This window comes from Castor canadensis, chromosome 8 (assembly GCF_047511655.1).
Source record: "Castor canadensis chromosome 8, mCasCan1.hap1v2, whole genome shotgun sequence".
NCBI classification, from domain to species: Eukaryota; Metazoa; Chordata; class Mammalia; order Rodentia; family Castoridae; genus Castor; species Castor canadensis.
Window position 1 is genome coordinate 132,788,889 of NC_133393.1, and position 12,878 is coordinate 132,801,766.

The 12,878-nt window shown below is 37.4% G+C and overlaps 1 protein-coding gene and 1 long non-coding RNA gene across 3 annotated transcripts in view; one reads left to right on the forward strand and one right to left on the reverse strand.

Moving 5' to 3' along the window:
* Nucleotides 1-12,878, forward strand: part of LOC141425817 (uncharacterized) — a 63,345-nt gene that overhangs the window by 29,829 nt on the left and 20,638 nt on the right. Inside the window, exon 2 of the long non-coding RNA XR_012450954.1 lies at nucleotides 3,911-3,964. This is a non-coding gene — a long non-coding RNA (uncharacterized lncRNA). The remainder of the gene's footprint in view (nucleotides 1-3,910; nucleotides 3,965-12,878) is intronic.
* Nucleotides 1-12,878, reverse strand: part of Fgd6 (FYVE, RhoGEF and PH domain containing 6) — a 106,765-nt gene that overhangs the window by 27,870 nt on the left and 66,017 nt on the right. The window lies entirely within an intron of this gene.

The following is a 12,878-nucleotide window of genomic DNA, read 5'->3' on the forward strand; positions in this document are numbered from 1 at the left end:
TACAACTGAATTACAGTCTCAACCCTCAATTCATATCCTTCAAGGATTGTCTCAAATTCCTCCTCTCCTACAAAACTTTCCATTTGAAAGAACTATTTTTTCCCTTTGAATAGGACATGACATGGCAATTACTCACTTTATGCCTTTTGTCATTTATAGGGCCCACATCTGATTCTTCTTTCCCTCTCTCCCCCTTCTACTTCCCTCCTTCAATCCCTCCCTATCTTCCCCTCCCCCCCTTGTAGCAAGTACTTGGCCAAAAGCTTTGCGCACAGGGGACAATGAGCATTTAATGAGTTAAAATTTTTAAGTATGGATTGACCCCAGGCCCTTGCACATGTTAAGCATGTGATCTATCACTGAGCTATACCACAGTCCCCCACCCCCATTTTGTTTAAAGAAAGGATTGTTCAGGTATAAGGCAAGAAAGGTTGAAACAAATCCTAGTGTTGGTAGGAGTCCAGAAAATGGAAGGAGAAAAGGCAAGTTCAAAGACTGAATACATTTTCACTCACTTAGCAATATTATAAAAGATATAATTTCATCCCATGGATTTATGAAGTCATGCCCAAAGTGCACAAAGGCAAACCTGGATGTCAGTGCCAGCTTTTCATATGTAATAATGGCACACATGCCCAACTGCTAAAACTTCCTGTGTCTTTGAGACAGAGATCTAAGAGCTTGTGTGAGTCTAGACATGCATATTATAAATATCCAGCACTGGCAGCAAACCATGATGAGATGTTATGTATGACCACATTAAGTTTCCCTGCACCATGTATAGACTCCATCTTACCAGAGACCCACACCAGACGTTTAAATCTTAAGGCAATTTGAACACACAGGTTGAAGAGCATGCCTTTGATCAACCAGGAAAACCATAAAATTAACAAAATATATCAACTATACATTATACTTGAGTTACCCAGAGATGAAAAACACTTATTCTTACTTTGACTCCATCAAAGTATGCTTTCCCTGTATAAGCCATGCTTGGTGAATCTAAATATTTAGTATTTCTGTGGTTGAAAGTGCTAGGTTTTTTATTAAATGTTCTCAATGCCTAAGCTACCTCATTAATCAAAAGTGATTTTCTTTAAGCTTTTAATTAGCTGAAGACTACAGAAAGGAAAGCAGGTTTACTTAAATATCAGATTTGTGGCAAGTTCTTCTTTTGTCTTCAATTCTTATTCTTTTATACAGAAGTATATTTGTGTAAACTAAGACATTTCTTCACACCAAGGAGCTCCCTAGATGTCTGTATTTGGAAATGCTCTCCTCAGAAACCACTGTGCTTGGTCTGATAAGCTTCTGAATTGCAATCAATTTTCTTGTTTCTTTTCTATTCTTTTTTTGCTTGTGCTCAAGCTCAGTTGTTGGTTTATCAACCTGAACTTTAAGGAATAGAGTTTAAATAAACACAAACGGAACATAAAACCCACTACTAAGATATTGCAGCATCACGCTATTAATCAAGAAAGTGATGGACTTAAGTCTGCCCTCTGCCAATTTTTAAAAACAGCATAAGGGGTCTCCAAAATTCAATCCATCCATGAATGTATGTTGTTAGGGCATGTTGTTGCAGTAGGTCCTTCTGAGAAGTTTTACCTTTTCAAGGAAGACAGGACCATGATTCCCTTACAGAGTTATGAATCACCGAGTGCCTTAGGTGCAGCACGAGAATAGTATGACTGATCGCCTGCTGAGTCAGATGGGAGGAGCAACGAAACCACTAGCTGCCCAGTGACTGCTACAGTCAAGGTGAAATGCAGGAAAGGAGACAGACAGATGTGCCTGCATTGATCATAGGAATTGTACCACCTACCATTTAGGACGTAGTCTCTGGCTGAAACTTTCACAGTAACAAGGAGGGGGAAGCAGTTGATTCACTTTGCTATGTTAGATCTGTAGGTTCTTACAGCTTTCATGCTCTGCCAAAACAAATTAAGCAGCATCCAAAACTTCCCTAATAAAAACACCTCACATACTGAGGTTATTTTTGTCAAAGGAAAAAAATTGGTGCAGTGTATAGGCGCTACAATATGTACTCTCTGACCACCAGATGGCATCATTGATCAGTACAAGTTAATTAACTCCTAATTATCACCATCACACAACATAAGTAACACACAATCAACTGAAACATTCCATATGCATCACTAGAGATATGCAAGTTATCTTTCTACTCACATACAAGGCCCAGGAAGAACGGACGAGGGCCCAACAAACATTTTATCTTGTTAGAGGTCTAGAAGCCTTATGGTAACTCCTTGATTACCTAATCAACCAACAGCCAACTTAAAACAAAAACCATTCAGAAGTACTGCAGTTAGCCCTTACTGAACATTACTCATGGGTGGGAATCTGGACTGTCTGCCTTCAACACCCAGATTCCTAGACTGTGTGTTGAGAATCGGTGGTGGTAGAGCACAGAGGAAATGAGTGGGGTGACATTCCAGAGTCAAGTGTTTTGAATTTGAGGCCATGCCTGTTTAGTTTAGTATTATTCAGGTTTCTTCTTTCCTCCATAAATATGTAGTGAGCTCAGCAACACAAACAGAATTATGAAATCCTAAGAAAAATAATCTGTACAGGCAATAAGACTATTTTACAAAGTTTCAAAATTTGAAAGGTGAAACTTAAAATTGCCCAGGCTTATGAAACAAGTTCAGATCATTTGAAATACCAAAACAAAGATCTAAGTGTGAAGTTGTAAGACCTGACATCTTCAAAGGCTGTTCAGTGAAATGCTCTAGAGCCCTGGCTAGGGAATCACAAGACTGAGATTCTTACTTTGCTGTCCAGTCATATCTGGCCAAAGCATAGACATAACATTTTTTAAAATGCTATCTATCTTCCTTTTCCTTCCCCTTCCCCTTTCCCCCCACTTCCCTTCCTTCCTTCAACCCAAGATATGCTAGGCAAGCCCTCTACTACTGAGTTATTTTGTAGGTTTCTAAAATTTTTTTTGTTTGGTAATACTGGGGGTTGAACTCGGGGCCTCACACTTGCTAGCCAGGAGTTTTATCTCTTGAGCCACTCCACCAATCCCCCATGTCTTTCACATATGTCAATGAATCATACATAGGAGAATTAGGCTGGCCGGGAACTGGTGGCTCATGCCTGTAATCCTAGCTACTTAGGAGGCAGAGATCAGGAGGACAGCAGTTTGAAGCCAGCCTGGGCAAATAGTTCGCAAGACCCTATCTCAAAAAAAAACTATTCACAAAAAACGGCTGGCAGAGTGGCTCAAGATGTAGGCCCTGAGTTCAAAGCCAAAAGCCATGGGTGTGGGGGCGGGGGGGGGGGGAGGAGGGAAGAATTAGACTGGCCACTAGTATATGTCTAGAACCCCAGCTACTCAGGAGGATTAGGCAGAATTGTAAGTTCAAAGCCAGCCTAGGCAAAACAATGAAATTGTTTCAAAAAAAGGAGAAAAGAAAAAGAGAGAAAGGAAACTGATTTACATTCTAAAACACTGTGAAACACACTCTGCTAAATTATAAAATGCATCATGAGGCTGAGGATAGTACAGCACTTTGGCCTAGCATGCGTGAGGTCCTAGGTTTGATCCCCAGAACCTCAAAAGAAGAAAAAAAAGATGAGAAATTTAAAAAGTTAAATAATAATGGAGAAAACTTAAACCATGAATAATACCTCTCTAAAATAATGAGTACAGTTTCAAACTATTTCCTTCTATTTTTATAAATGTTTAACTTGACTTAGTATTATGCAGAGTTTTATGCTCCACTGCAGCTCACAATGGTCTTATCTGTTGTCCAGAACAAGAATGAATAGCATTTTCTTTCACTCTTGAAAACTGACAGGTCTGATGATAAATGGTGGGATAACTGTAATTATAAGTAACACTGATCAATATCTTAATATATTTGTCTTTTTCATATTTCAGATTATTTCCTGGGGATCAATGGGAGAAAAACTTATCTACAATTTTTAATATTTGGTATGTATTGTAAGAAACCTTTCCTAAAGAGATGTAGAATCTAAAATATTATACATATACAAGAATATCAGTCTCAGAAATGATTGTCAGCTTTATGCATTGTAGTTTTTTTACTGTAATATATTGCAGGAAATGGATAACTTATTTTCTTATAATGCTTTTATTACTTAGTTAAATGTGTCAGTATTTTTCTTTATAACTACTTTGCATATTGTTCTGAGCTTCTTTTATCTGTTTTAATAAATAGCCAATTTTATCTTTTCCTTTTTTTTCTATAGCTTAATTCTTCATGTTTTGTTCTGTTTTTAGTATATGCATTAATGCATGGGTTTTTAATTTATTTTCCAGTTGCTAATGGTATCTCAATACCAATCCTTCCTTTTTCTATTGGCTTGTGCTTCCCACTTTGCTTATAAAGATTTATAAGGGCTGATTTCTGGTTACTTCCTTATTCCAATGATGGAATAATCCCTTCATCAACAGATCTATTCTTCAAATGATATTGCACATCTTTGATTGTTGATGCTTCAGAACATGTATTGATTGCAGTTTCCTCCCAGAATATTTTTATGTAAAACATTTTATTTATTAATCAAAGGCATAAGTCAAAAGTAACACTATTAAAGTTGACCAGAGCATTAAGAATTAAGTCATATCAACTTGGTAAGGAAATTCCAGCTAAAGCTAATGAAGAGAAGTTCCATTACATTCATAAGGAAAATACAATAATTTTGACCCCACTAAAATCAGATTTAGAACTTTTCAAACAATGGGAAAAATACAAGAATCTGTATAAAAACCTTCCTTTGGAGGCAAAGAAATGTAAATTGTGTGCTGAAACTTCTGACAACAGATTCCACCCAAAGTCTAGCTGGAATTAAATTATACAATGCGACTCTGCTTGTTAGCAGTATAGAACAATGAAACACTTTACCTTCTTAGTGCAAATCATACAATCAAATTAGATAATGTTGGTTGAGAAGAGGCTAGTTGAGAAAGATCAAATTTCCATCAGGCCCCATCAATAGCAAATTCAGAGGGGTCAAGTTCCCATTAATAATACTACATCAAAATAGAAAATTTATAGTTCCTTTCAAAGGCCCTACACTGAGAAAAACGAATTGAAAGGAACATGATATTACCTCACAAGTTACTAGCTCCTCCAGTAGTCAGGACAATATGGCATTTTAGGCTTTCAATGTTCTAATGTGAATACCTCCCAGAATGTTTTTAATAATGAAGGTGATTTATTGCTATATGCCAAATCATTCTGACATGTGTTAATAAAATTTCAATACTGGGATTTGAACTCAGGACCTCACACTTGCTAGGCAGGCACTCTACCACTTAAGCCATGCCCCCAGCCCTTTTTGCTTTAGTTATTTTTTGACTAGAGTCTTGCAGTTTGGCCTGGGCCATCTTGATCCAAATCCTATTTACACCTGCCACGTAGCTGGAATGACAGGTATGCCCCACCACGCACAGCTTACTGATTGAGAAAGGACCTCAATAACTTTTGCCTGGGCTGGCCTTGAACTGTGATCCTCCAGATCTCCATCTTTAGAGTAGCTGGGATTATGGACATGAGCCACTGTGCTGGGCCCTAAACTAATCTTAATGAGACTATGAAGGATCCTTAACATGTTAGAAGCTAAGTTAATGGTTCTATAGTATAAGGCATCATTTTACGTACAAATGCTAAAACTGGGCTTCACAAGGACAAGGAACCAATTAATTATCCTTATATTCCAAGCACTGGTCTTAGAACAGGGTCTGGTACAGATTCAATTAATGTTTGTTGTATTTACTCACTTGTGTTTTTGTTTGTTTGTACAGAGACAGGGTCTTGATATATATACAGCCCAGGCTATCCTTAAACTTACTAAGTAGCCCAGATTGGCCTCAAACACAGGTTCCTCCTACCTCAGACTCCCAAGTGGGATTATAGGTGTGTTTGCCTGGCTTGTCTGCTGAATTTATGATGGACTAAATGACACTTTACGGTTACCACTTTTTGTTTCCAATTTTATTAAGCAGTTGAGATGATATTATGAAAGTTTTACTACTAGTTACAAAGTGCTGTGACCCCCGCCTCTAAATTCTTCTGTTTCCTAAACAGCAGTTCAATTCTAGCCCCTGAGTATGTGTCCTAGGGCTGCCTCTTGTATATGTGATGTTTGCCTAAGTTAGAAAAGATGATGTTTCTGGGCTTTCAGCCTCCAGGCTCATGGCTCAGAACATAAGCAATGTCTTTCTGTGAATTAGAAAAGGGAGATGGAACCTTTACCAGAACACAAAATACAGTGACGGTGCAGGGGACCTCAATTAGATGCCCTGGTGCAAGGCATAATTATTTGAGGAAACTCTTGTCTATCCTAGACTTTGATAACTCTGGTCTTGAGGTGACTTCCCCAAATGACTCATGAACCAAATCTGACTCCAGGAGAATCCTGTGGAAAATTTGGGAGCACATCTCACAATGGATAGAATCTTCCATGGATTCCTTTTTGTGGCATAGATAGGCTAGGCAGATCCAGAATGCCCTTGGCCAAGTCAAACCCACAGGAAGTCTCTCAACAAAAATAAACATACATTATTTTGATTTGGCTGAGGCTGCTTTTCTTAGTGGATACATTTTCCAATCATTAAGGCTGCCAGCTTATCAAGTGAGAATCACTTAGTGTACAGAAATGGCTTTGGCAGTTAACCCACACTTTAAGAAGCTCTTACCTGTATTTGTCCCCTGCAGTCTGACAAGCAACAAAGAGCAGATTTAGGTTTAAGAAGACAAGGATATTCTCCTGTCCAGCAGCTAAGTGAAGAATAAAGCCAATCTAAGCACCAAAGTTTAACTGAATGTCTGTTTTCTCTAACTGGAACAGTTCCGGATGTGAGCTCAGGATTCTGACAAAAACTGAGAGGAACTCTAGCAACAAATTCTGCTCATTAGCTGTTTGCCAAGATGAGTCCCAGCAACACAGCCATTTGGCTACTTGCAGGAGAATCTGGGTCAAATCTGCACTCAAATTGGAGAAAGAATGGCTTTGTAGTAATGTCTGTGGATAGAATTCATGGCATCTGCAACCTTGGATGGTCCAAAACAAGCACACAATTTTCACTAACCTCTAAGTGAACATCCTTCTGCCATGAAGGTAGGTAGCAAACCCAGAAGTATCAACAATCCCTGTGAGGTCATCACCATGGAAATCACAGATATTTATTTATTTACTTATTCATTCATTCATTCATGCAGTACTGGGGTTTGAACTCAGGGCCTCAAGCTTGCTAGGCAGGCGCTCTACCATTTGAGCAACTCCAACAGCTCTACTGATCAGAGTCCTGCTGATGGCTCTGTAGGACAACTCAAAATACTGTTTATTCTTAAAGTGATTTCAACATCATCATAAAGTGAATTAGGTTTGCCTAATTCAAGAAGATGTAGATCTTATTCAAGGCAGTCCTAAAGAACTTTATGTGTTACTATTTCACATTTGAAAAAATGCTTACAGCCATCCATGCCTGTAATCAAGGCAGGAGGACTGTGAGTTTGAAGCCAACCTGAGTTACAGTTCTAGACCAGCTTGGGCTACATAGAGTGACACTAAATTAAAAAAAAAAAATTCTTTTAGGTCTGAAGGTATAGCTCAGTGGTAGAGCATGCTTAGCAAGTGTAATGCCCTGGGTTCAATTCCTTCCACCCCCAATTTAATAACTGTTAGGCTGGTGGTGTGGTTCCAGTGGCAGAGCACCTGTAGCAAGTGTGAGACCCCGAGTTCAAGCCTCAGTAATGCAATAATAATAACAATAACAACTGTAATTCAACTCAGTTGATAAAAAGTAGCCAGGCACTGGTGACTCATGCCTATAATTCTAGCTGGCTATTCAGGAGGCAGAGATAAGGAGGCATGAGGTTAGAAGCCAGCCAAAAAAAAAATCAACACAAAAAAAGGCGGGTGGAATGGCTCAAGTGGTAGAGTGCCTGTCTAGCAAGTGTGAGGTCCTGAATTCAAACACCAGTACCATCAAACAGACAAACAAAAAAAACCTAAACAAACAACAACAACAACAAAAACAGTTATCCTGAGAAGGGGTCCATTGGCTGGTCTCAACTGCCAGAGTGACCCAGGCACAAAAATGGGAACAAACCATGTTCTGTAGTGAAAGTGAGATTACATTTAAAAGCTCTAGGCTAAAGGAACAGGTAGATAAGATGTCTTAAGGTTTTTCCATATTTCACAGATATTATTTATTTAACAGCATCTCTCAAAAGACTGCTCAAAAGTACAACTGAAATGAACTACAACAGAACACGAGCTGCACTTTAACAACAGGAATTCTAAAGAGTACCACCCTCTTACTTTACAAGGGTAGAAACACCTTACAATGGGGGCTTTGGGTTCATCACAAACTAAATTCATTGGCCGGGCTCCAGGACAGTCCCACTTTTCATCGAGTTCTGCCCTAGAGAAAGTGTTAGAATGACTTCTGTTCTACACTATTAGTCCTAGGTTTTAAAACAAATAATAGTTTAAATAAAAATTTGGTTTCTTGGTAGGGAGTTGTAAAAGACTATTTCATTAATTTAATTTTTGAATCTGTTTATTAGCTTATCATGGCCCAAAATTATAACATCAGACTACTGTAACAGATGTTTTTAATATCCCATTTTTCTACCAACCTAGGAAACTTCTGAAACCTTGAGGCAATTAATATCATCTCAGATGAAAGGCAAAGACTATAGGAAAAATATATTGTTAAAGCCACCTTTAATATAATGTAAATATTTTGAACAAGATCAAAGAAACTACCTGATCCACACTGAATCAAAGTTCAAAGGACTGTTTTATTCCCCTAATATAGAAGTGGAAAAACATTTTTTCAGAACTTTTTTTAAATTATATTTTTCATTATATATTCTCTATTATGATCCTCACTGATTCAACTTGTTTCAACAGCAATGTAATAACTTTCTACAAATGAAAGATTTTTACTGAGAAAAATTTACACAACATATAATAAAGGTAGAGAAAAAAAGTCTAAAAGATCTGTGACAGTCATCTTCAGTAGTAGAAAATGCAAAGTTTTGCTTTTTTATCTTATTTATATATTTTATATGCACAAAGGATTCCTTCAAAGAAAAGAAAAAAGGATCTTTATAAAAATAATAAACTACCAGAATATTCTCCCTCAAAATAAATAAATACCTGCTGTGACTACTACTTGCATTAAAGCCTGCCTCTTTAAGTGGCTGTACAATCTGGCTAAGGAAACATGGCATAGATCTGTGGAATAATTAAGTAATTATAAGATCCAATCACAAAACAAGGGCAAGGTCATTAAATTTTTAGGAATTTAGAGCCCAGTGGGAGTCCAAGTTGTTAAGAACAGGTTCAAAGAGGAGGGCTGTAAAATGCACAAGTCAGAGACCATTGCTTTGCTGTGTCCAGCTCAGGGCTGACTCATATAATATTTATTGAGTGAGTGATTAATGAAGGAGAGAATCTGGCCTTGAAGGAAATGTTTTAGTAGACAGTGAGAAATCTACTACACCTAGAGCAAAGGAAAATAAAGTTTAGGTAACTCTAGATTATAAAGTGTGGTTTAATACAATGAATAAATACATTTTTGCCTTTTCTAATAAGCAGAATGAAAGTGTGCTCTTGGCAGTGAAACTGAACAATAATGTGCCAGGCTATGTGGGGGGTGTGACAAGAGGTGGCATAACCAGGATGGAAGATATTGCTGTAATCTGGCATGAGTGTAGAAAGGCCTGACCTGGGTCATAATAGGGAGATGGAAAGAGCAGGAGCCAGAGTACAGGAAAATTTGGTAGAGTCTACTAGGGAGGAAAGAAGGAAAAGGAAGGGTTTTATTCCATTCCACAACTTTACACCTGGGTGAGTGCTCTTGTTCTTAAATGTTATTTAGTCATCCACCCAGCAAACACTCACTAGTGATTGCATGAGGATTCTGAACCCTATATAAAGGAGCAAATTTTCATATCCTGTGCCTTTCATTTGACCGAATCCCTGATAAGCGTGCCATACACTGGGATGGGATAATAAAGACAGTTCCTATCCTGAAGAGACAAGAGAGAAGGAAATAAGCATCAGTAATAGATTAATTACTTCTACAGGAGTGTGTGTTTTCTTCCTCCTACTGCTTCATGATTTCCATTCCTCCCTACTTAAAAAATGATCTGAGCCTCAGACAGACTTAAAGATCTCGCCTGATGTACTGGTTCTGAGTAGCCAATACAAAAAATAAAATTTACAAGCTTTAAATTAAGTAAATCACTTTGTTTTTCCTTAAACACTTCATTATACAACTGTATGCATTTTCTTAGATCCTATTTTGAGTTGATCTTTAAAAAAAAGAAAGAAAAGAAACTACCAAGAATTTATTTACTTGGTGGTACTGGGGATCTAAATCTTAGCCTTAAGGATCCTAGGCAAGTGCCCTACCATTGTTCCTGGCTCCCCCTACCAAGAATTTAGTCAGAAATTTTTTACTACAATGAAGGAAGTAATACCGCTCTACAATACCCTACAGAAACTTAAAAAACATTGCAAAAAATAGGATGATTGCTTGAATAGTAGCAAAGACTACTTCATCTGGGGATTTCCACTTACCTTTGTCTAAGATGATTCCAAAAGAAACCATCCTGTCTCAACAGTTTTTCATCTATGCATTTCTCAATCTTCCCCTCCCAAGAAACTAAGGTGGGTATAGATCTCCTTACATCAAGTCAGGCAGGAATCCATTCCCTTTGCTGCCTAAAACTCATAATAAATCAACACCAGGAGTTGTCTCAAATAAAGGCTCACTGCTTCTGTACATTTTGTGCATTTGGAATAACTTCAAATTCTAAAATGGAAACAAAAGTACTTAAGTCACAAGGCTGTTGGGAGGATTAAATCATTTGGGCTTGTTTATCCAAAGATGGGAACCCAGTTAACTAACAAATTTGAATAGATGCAATTTTAAGACTTAAAATTCAACTCCTAAAATTCTTAAGTGCTAAGATAGGCAGAGGCACTTTGGCAGCAGCAATAGAAATGATCTTACAAAGCTGGGAACAGTCAGAACATCGTAAAAACGAGTACTGGAAAATTGGAATTTTAAATAAAAATATAAAGCAAACCCTTAGTATTCACATCCCTCCCCCCAAGACCATAGGTGTCTCAATTAACACTATCTATATAACCTTGAGCAGGAGATTTCACTTTCCAGATGTGCTCTCCTTATCTCAATGTACCTGACATGTCTGAAATTCTATATGTCAGTGCTGTTCTTTGGGCTGAAAACTTTTGGCTACTGGGATGTTTTAAACCTAGTTTAAAGCCAATCAAAATTATTTCCTAGACATTTTCACAGTATCTAAAACTGGCCCCAGCTTGGTTTTTGTTTGCTTTGTTTGTTTTGGCAGGTGAGGGACACTAAGTTATACATATACGGGGCACTTCCTGATCTCAAACAGTTTTATAATCAAATTTGGAATCAATACTTCAATGTACATAAATATTAGCAAATTTACACAGTATGCACAAATATGATACTAAGGCACTGATAGTAAGAGTTGCAAGAATGAGAGCAATCAGAGACAGCTTCATAGAGAATGAAGGACTGCAGGTCAGGCTTGGAGGAAGGGAAGAATTTGAATCAATGAAAGAAAAGGCACAGGACAAAGAATATAGTCTATATATTTCTTTAATTTTAGTTCTAACTATGTTACCCTGAGCAAGCCATTCATCACCTTTCCCCTTTAATGAATCCATAATTTCTGAGGGTCTACTATATAAATACACATTATATATATACATGTGTGTTTATATATATAGTGTGCCTCACTTAAATAATGGACAAGATTTTCCACTTTAAGAAATAGAGGAAAGGGGTTTAAGATTTAACAATAAGTTGTTTAAAAATAACTCCAAGCTCACATGACATTGGTATTATAAAAAAAAAAAAAAAACACAAAATCTGTTTTCTAAAAAAGAATTCTTAAGGGCTGGAGGTATGTCTCAAATGGTAAAGTGCCTGCCTAGCAAGCAAGAAGCCCTTGAGTTCAAACACTAGTTTAAAAAAAAAAAAAGAATTTTACAACTTGCTTTTTGCCATTTTACCATTTTTCTACTAAAACCAAACTCAGCATGCAACCTAATTAAACACAGTAGCTTTTTTACTATGTAGAACAGTGGGAAAAAAACATTTTTACATTAAATTTTCAGAATCCTAATTCTTTCTCCTCACACTTGAAACCCCAGCTGCCTTTTGCCACTAAAAGCAGTACTTGTTTGACATGTGTGTAAACAGCCTATGCTACTAAATAGTTGGTTTATGATAGAGCGTTGGATTTATCTAGCAAAAACACAACACATGTATCAGTACTTCCTTTTGTCCTGTGTGTTCTACAGCTTGGCCAAAAGCAGAGGAAAGAAAATACAGATGGGCAGGATATCCTCAAATTATTTGGTTTTCTTTATGTTATTCCAGAGAGAAATCCAGAGAGAAGCACAAATTCAAACTAAGTGCTTGATATACCTCGGGTGGCAGGTCCTGGGGCTGAAAGGCAAGCCTTCCCCATCCCAGACTGTGTGGTTCTAAACAAGCTGTCAAGGCCTGAAGTCTCTGTGTAGAGGAAATGGGAAACCCTGACTTTGCAGGATTCACCAACTACCTCCTCTGGTACTCTTGATTTAAGAGAAAGCAATTAAGCAGAAAAACATCACATCAACTTTTAAGGATCCTATTCAAAACCTATTTACATAAAACTACACAAAGTGACTGAGGAGTTCAGGTACTATTTCAATTTCTTGTTCATTTTGCCATTGTTTGATACAATGTTTAATGCACATTCTGTATGTACATTAATCTACTGCATATTCAATACACTTCAGCAAATATTCCAGAC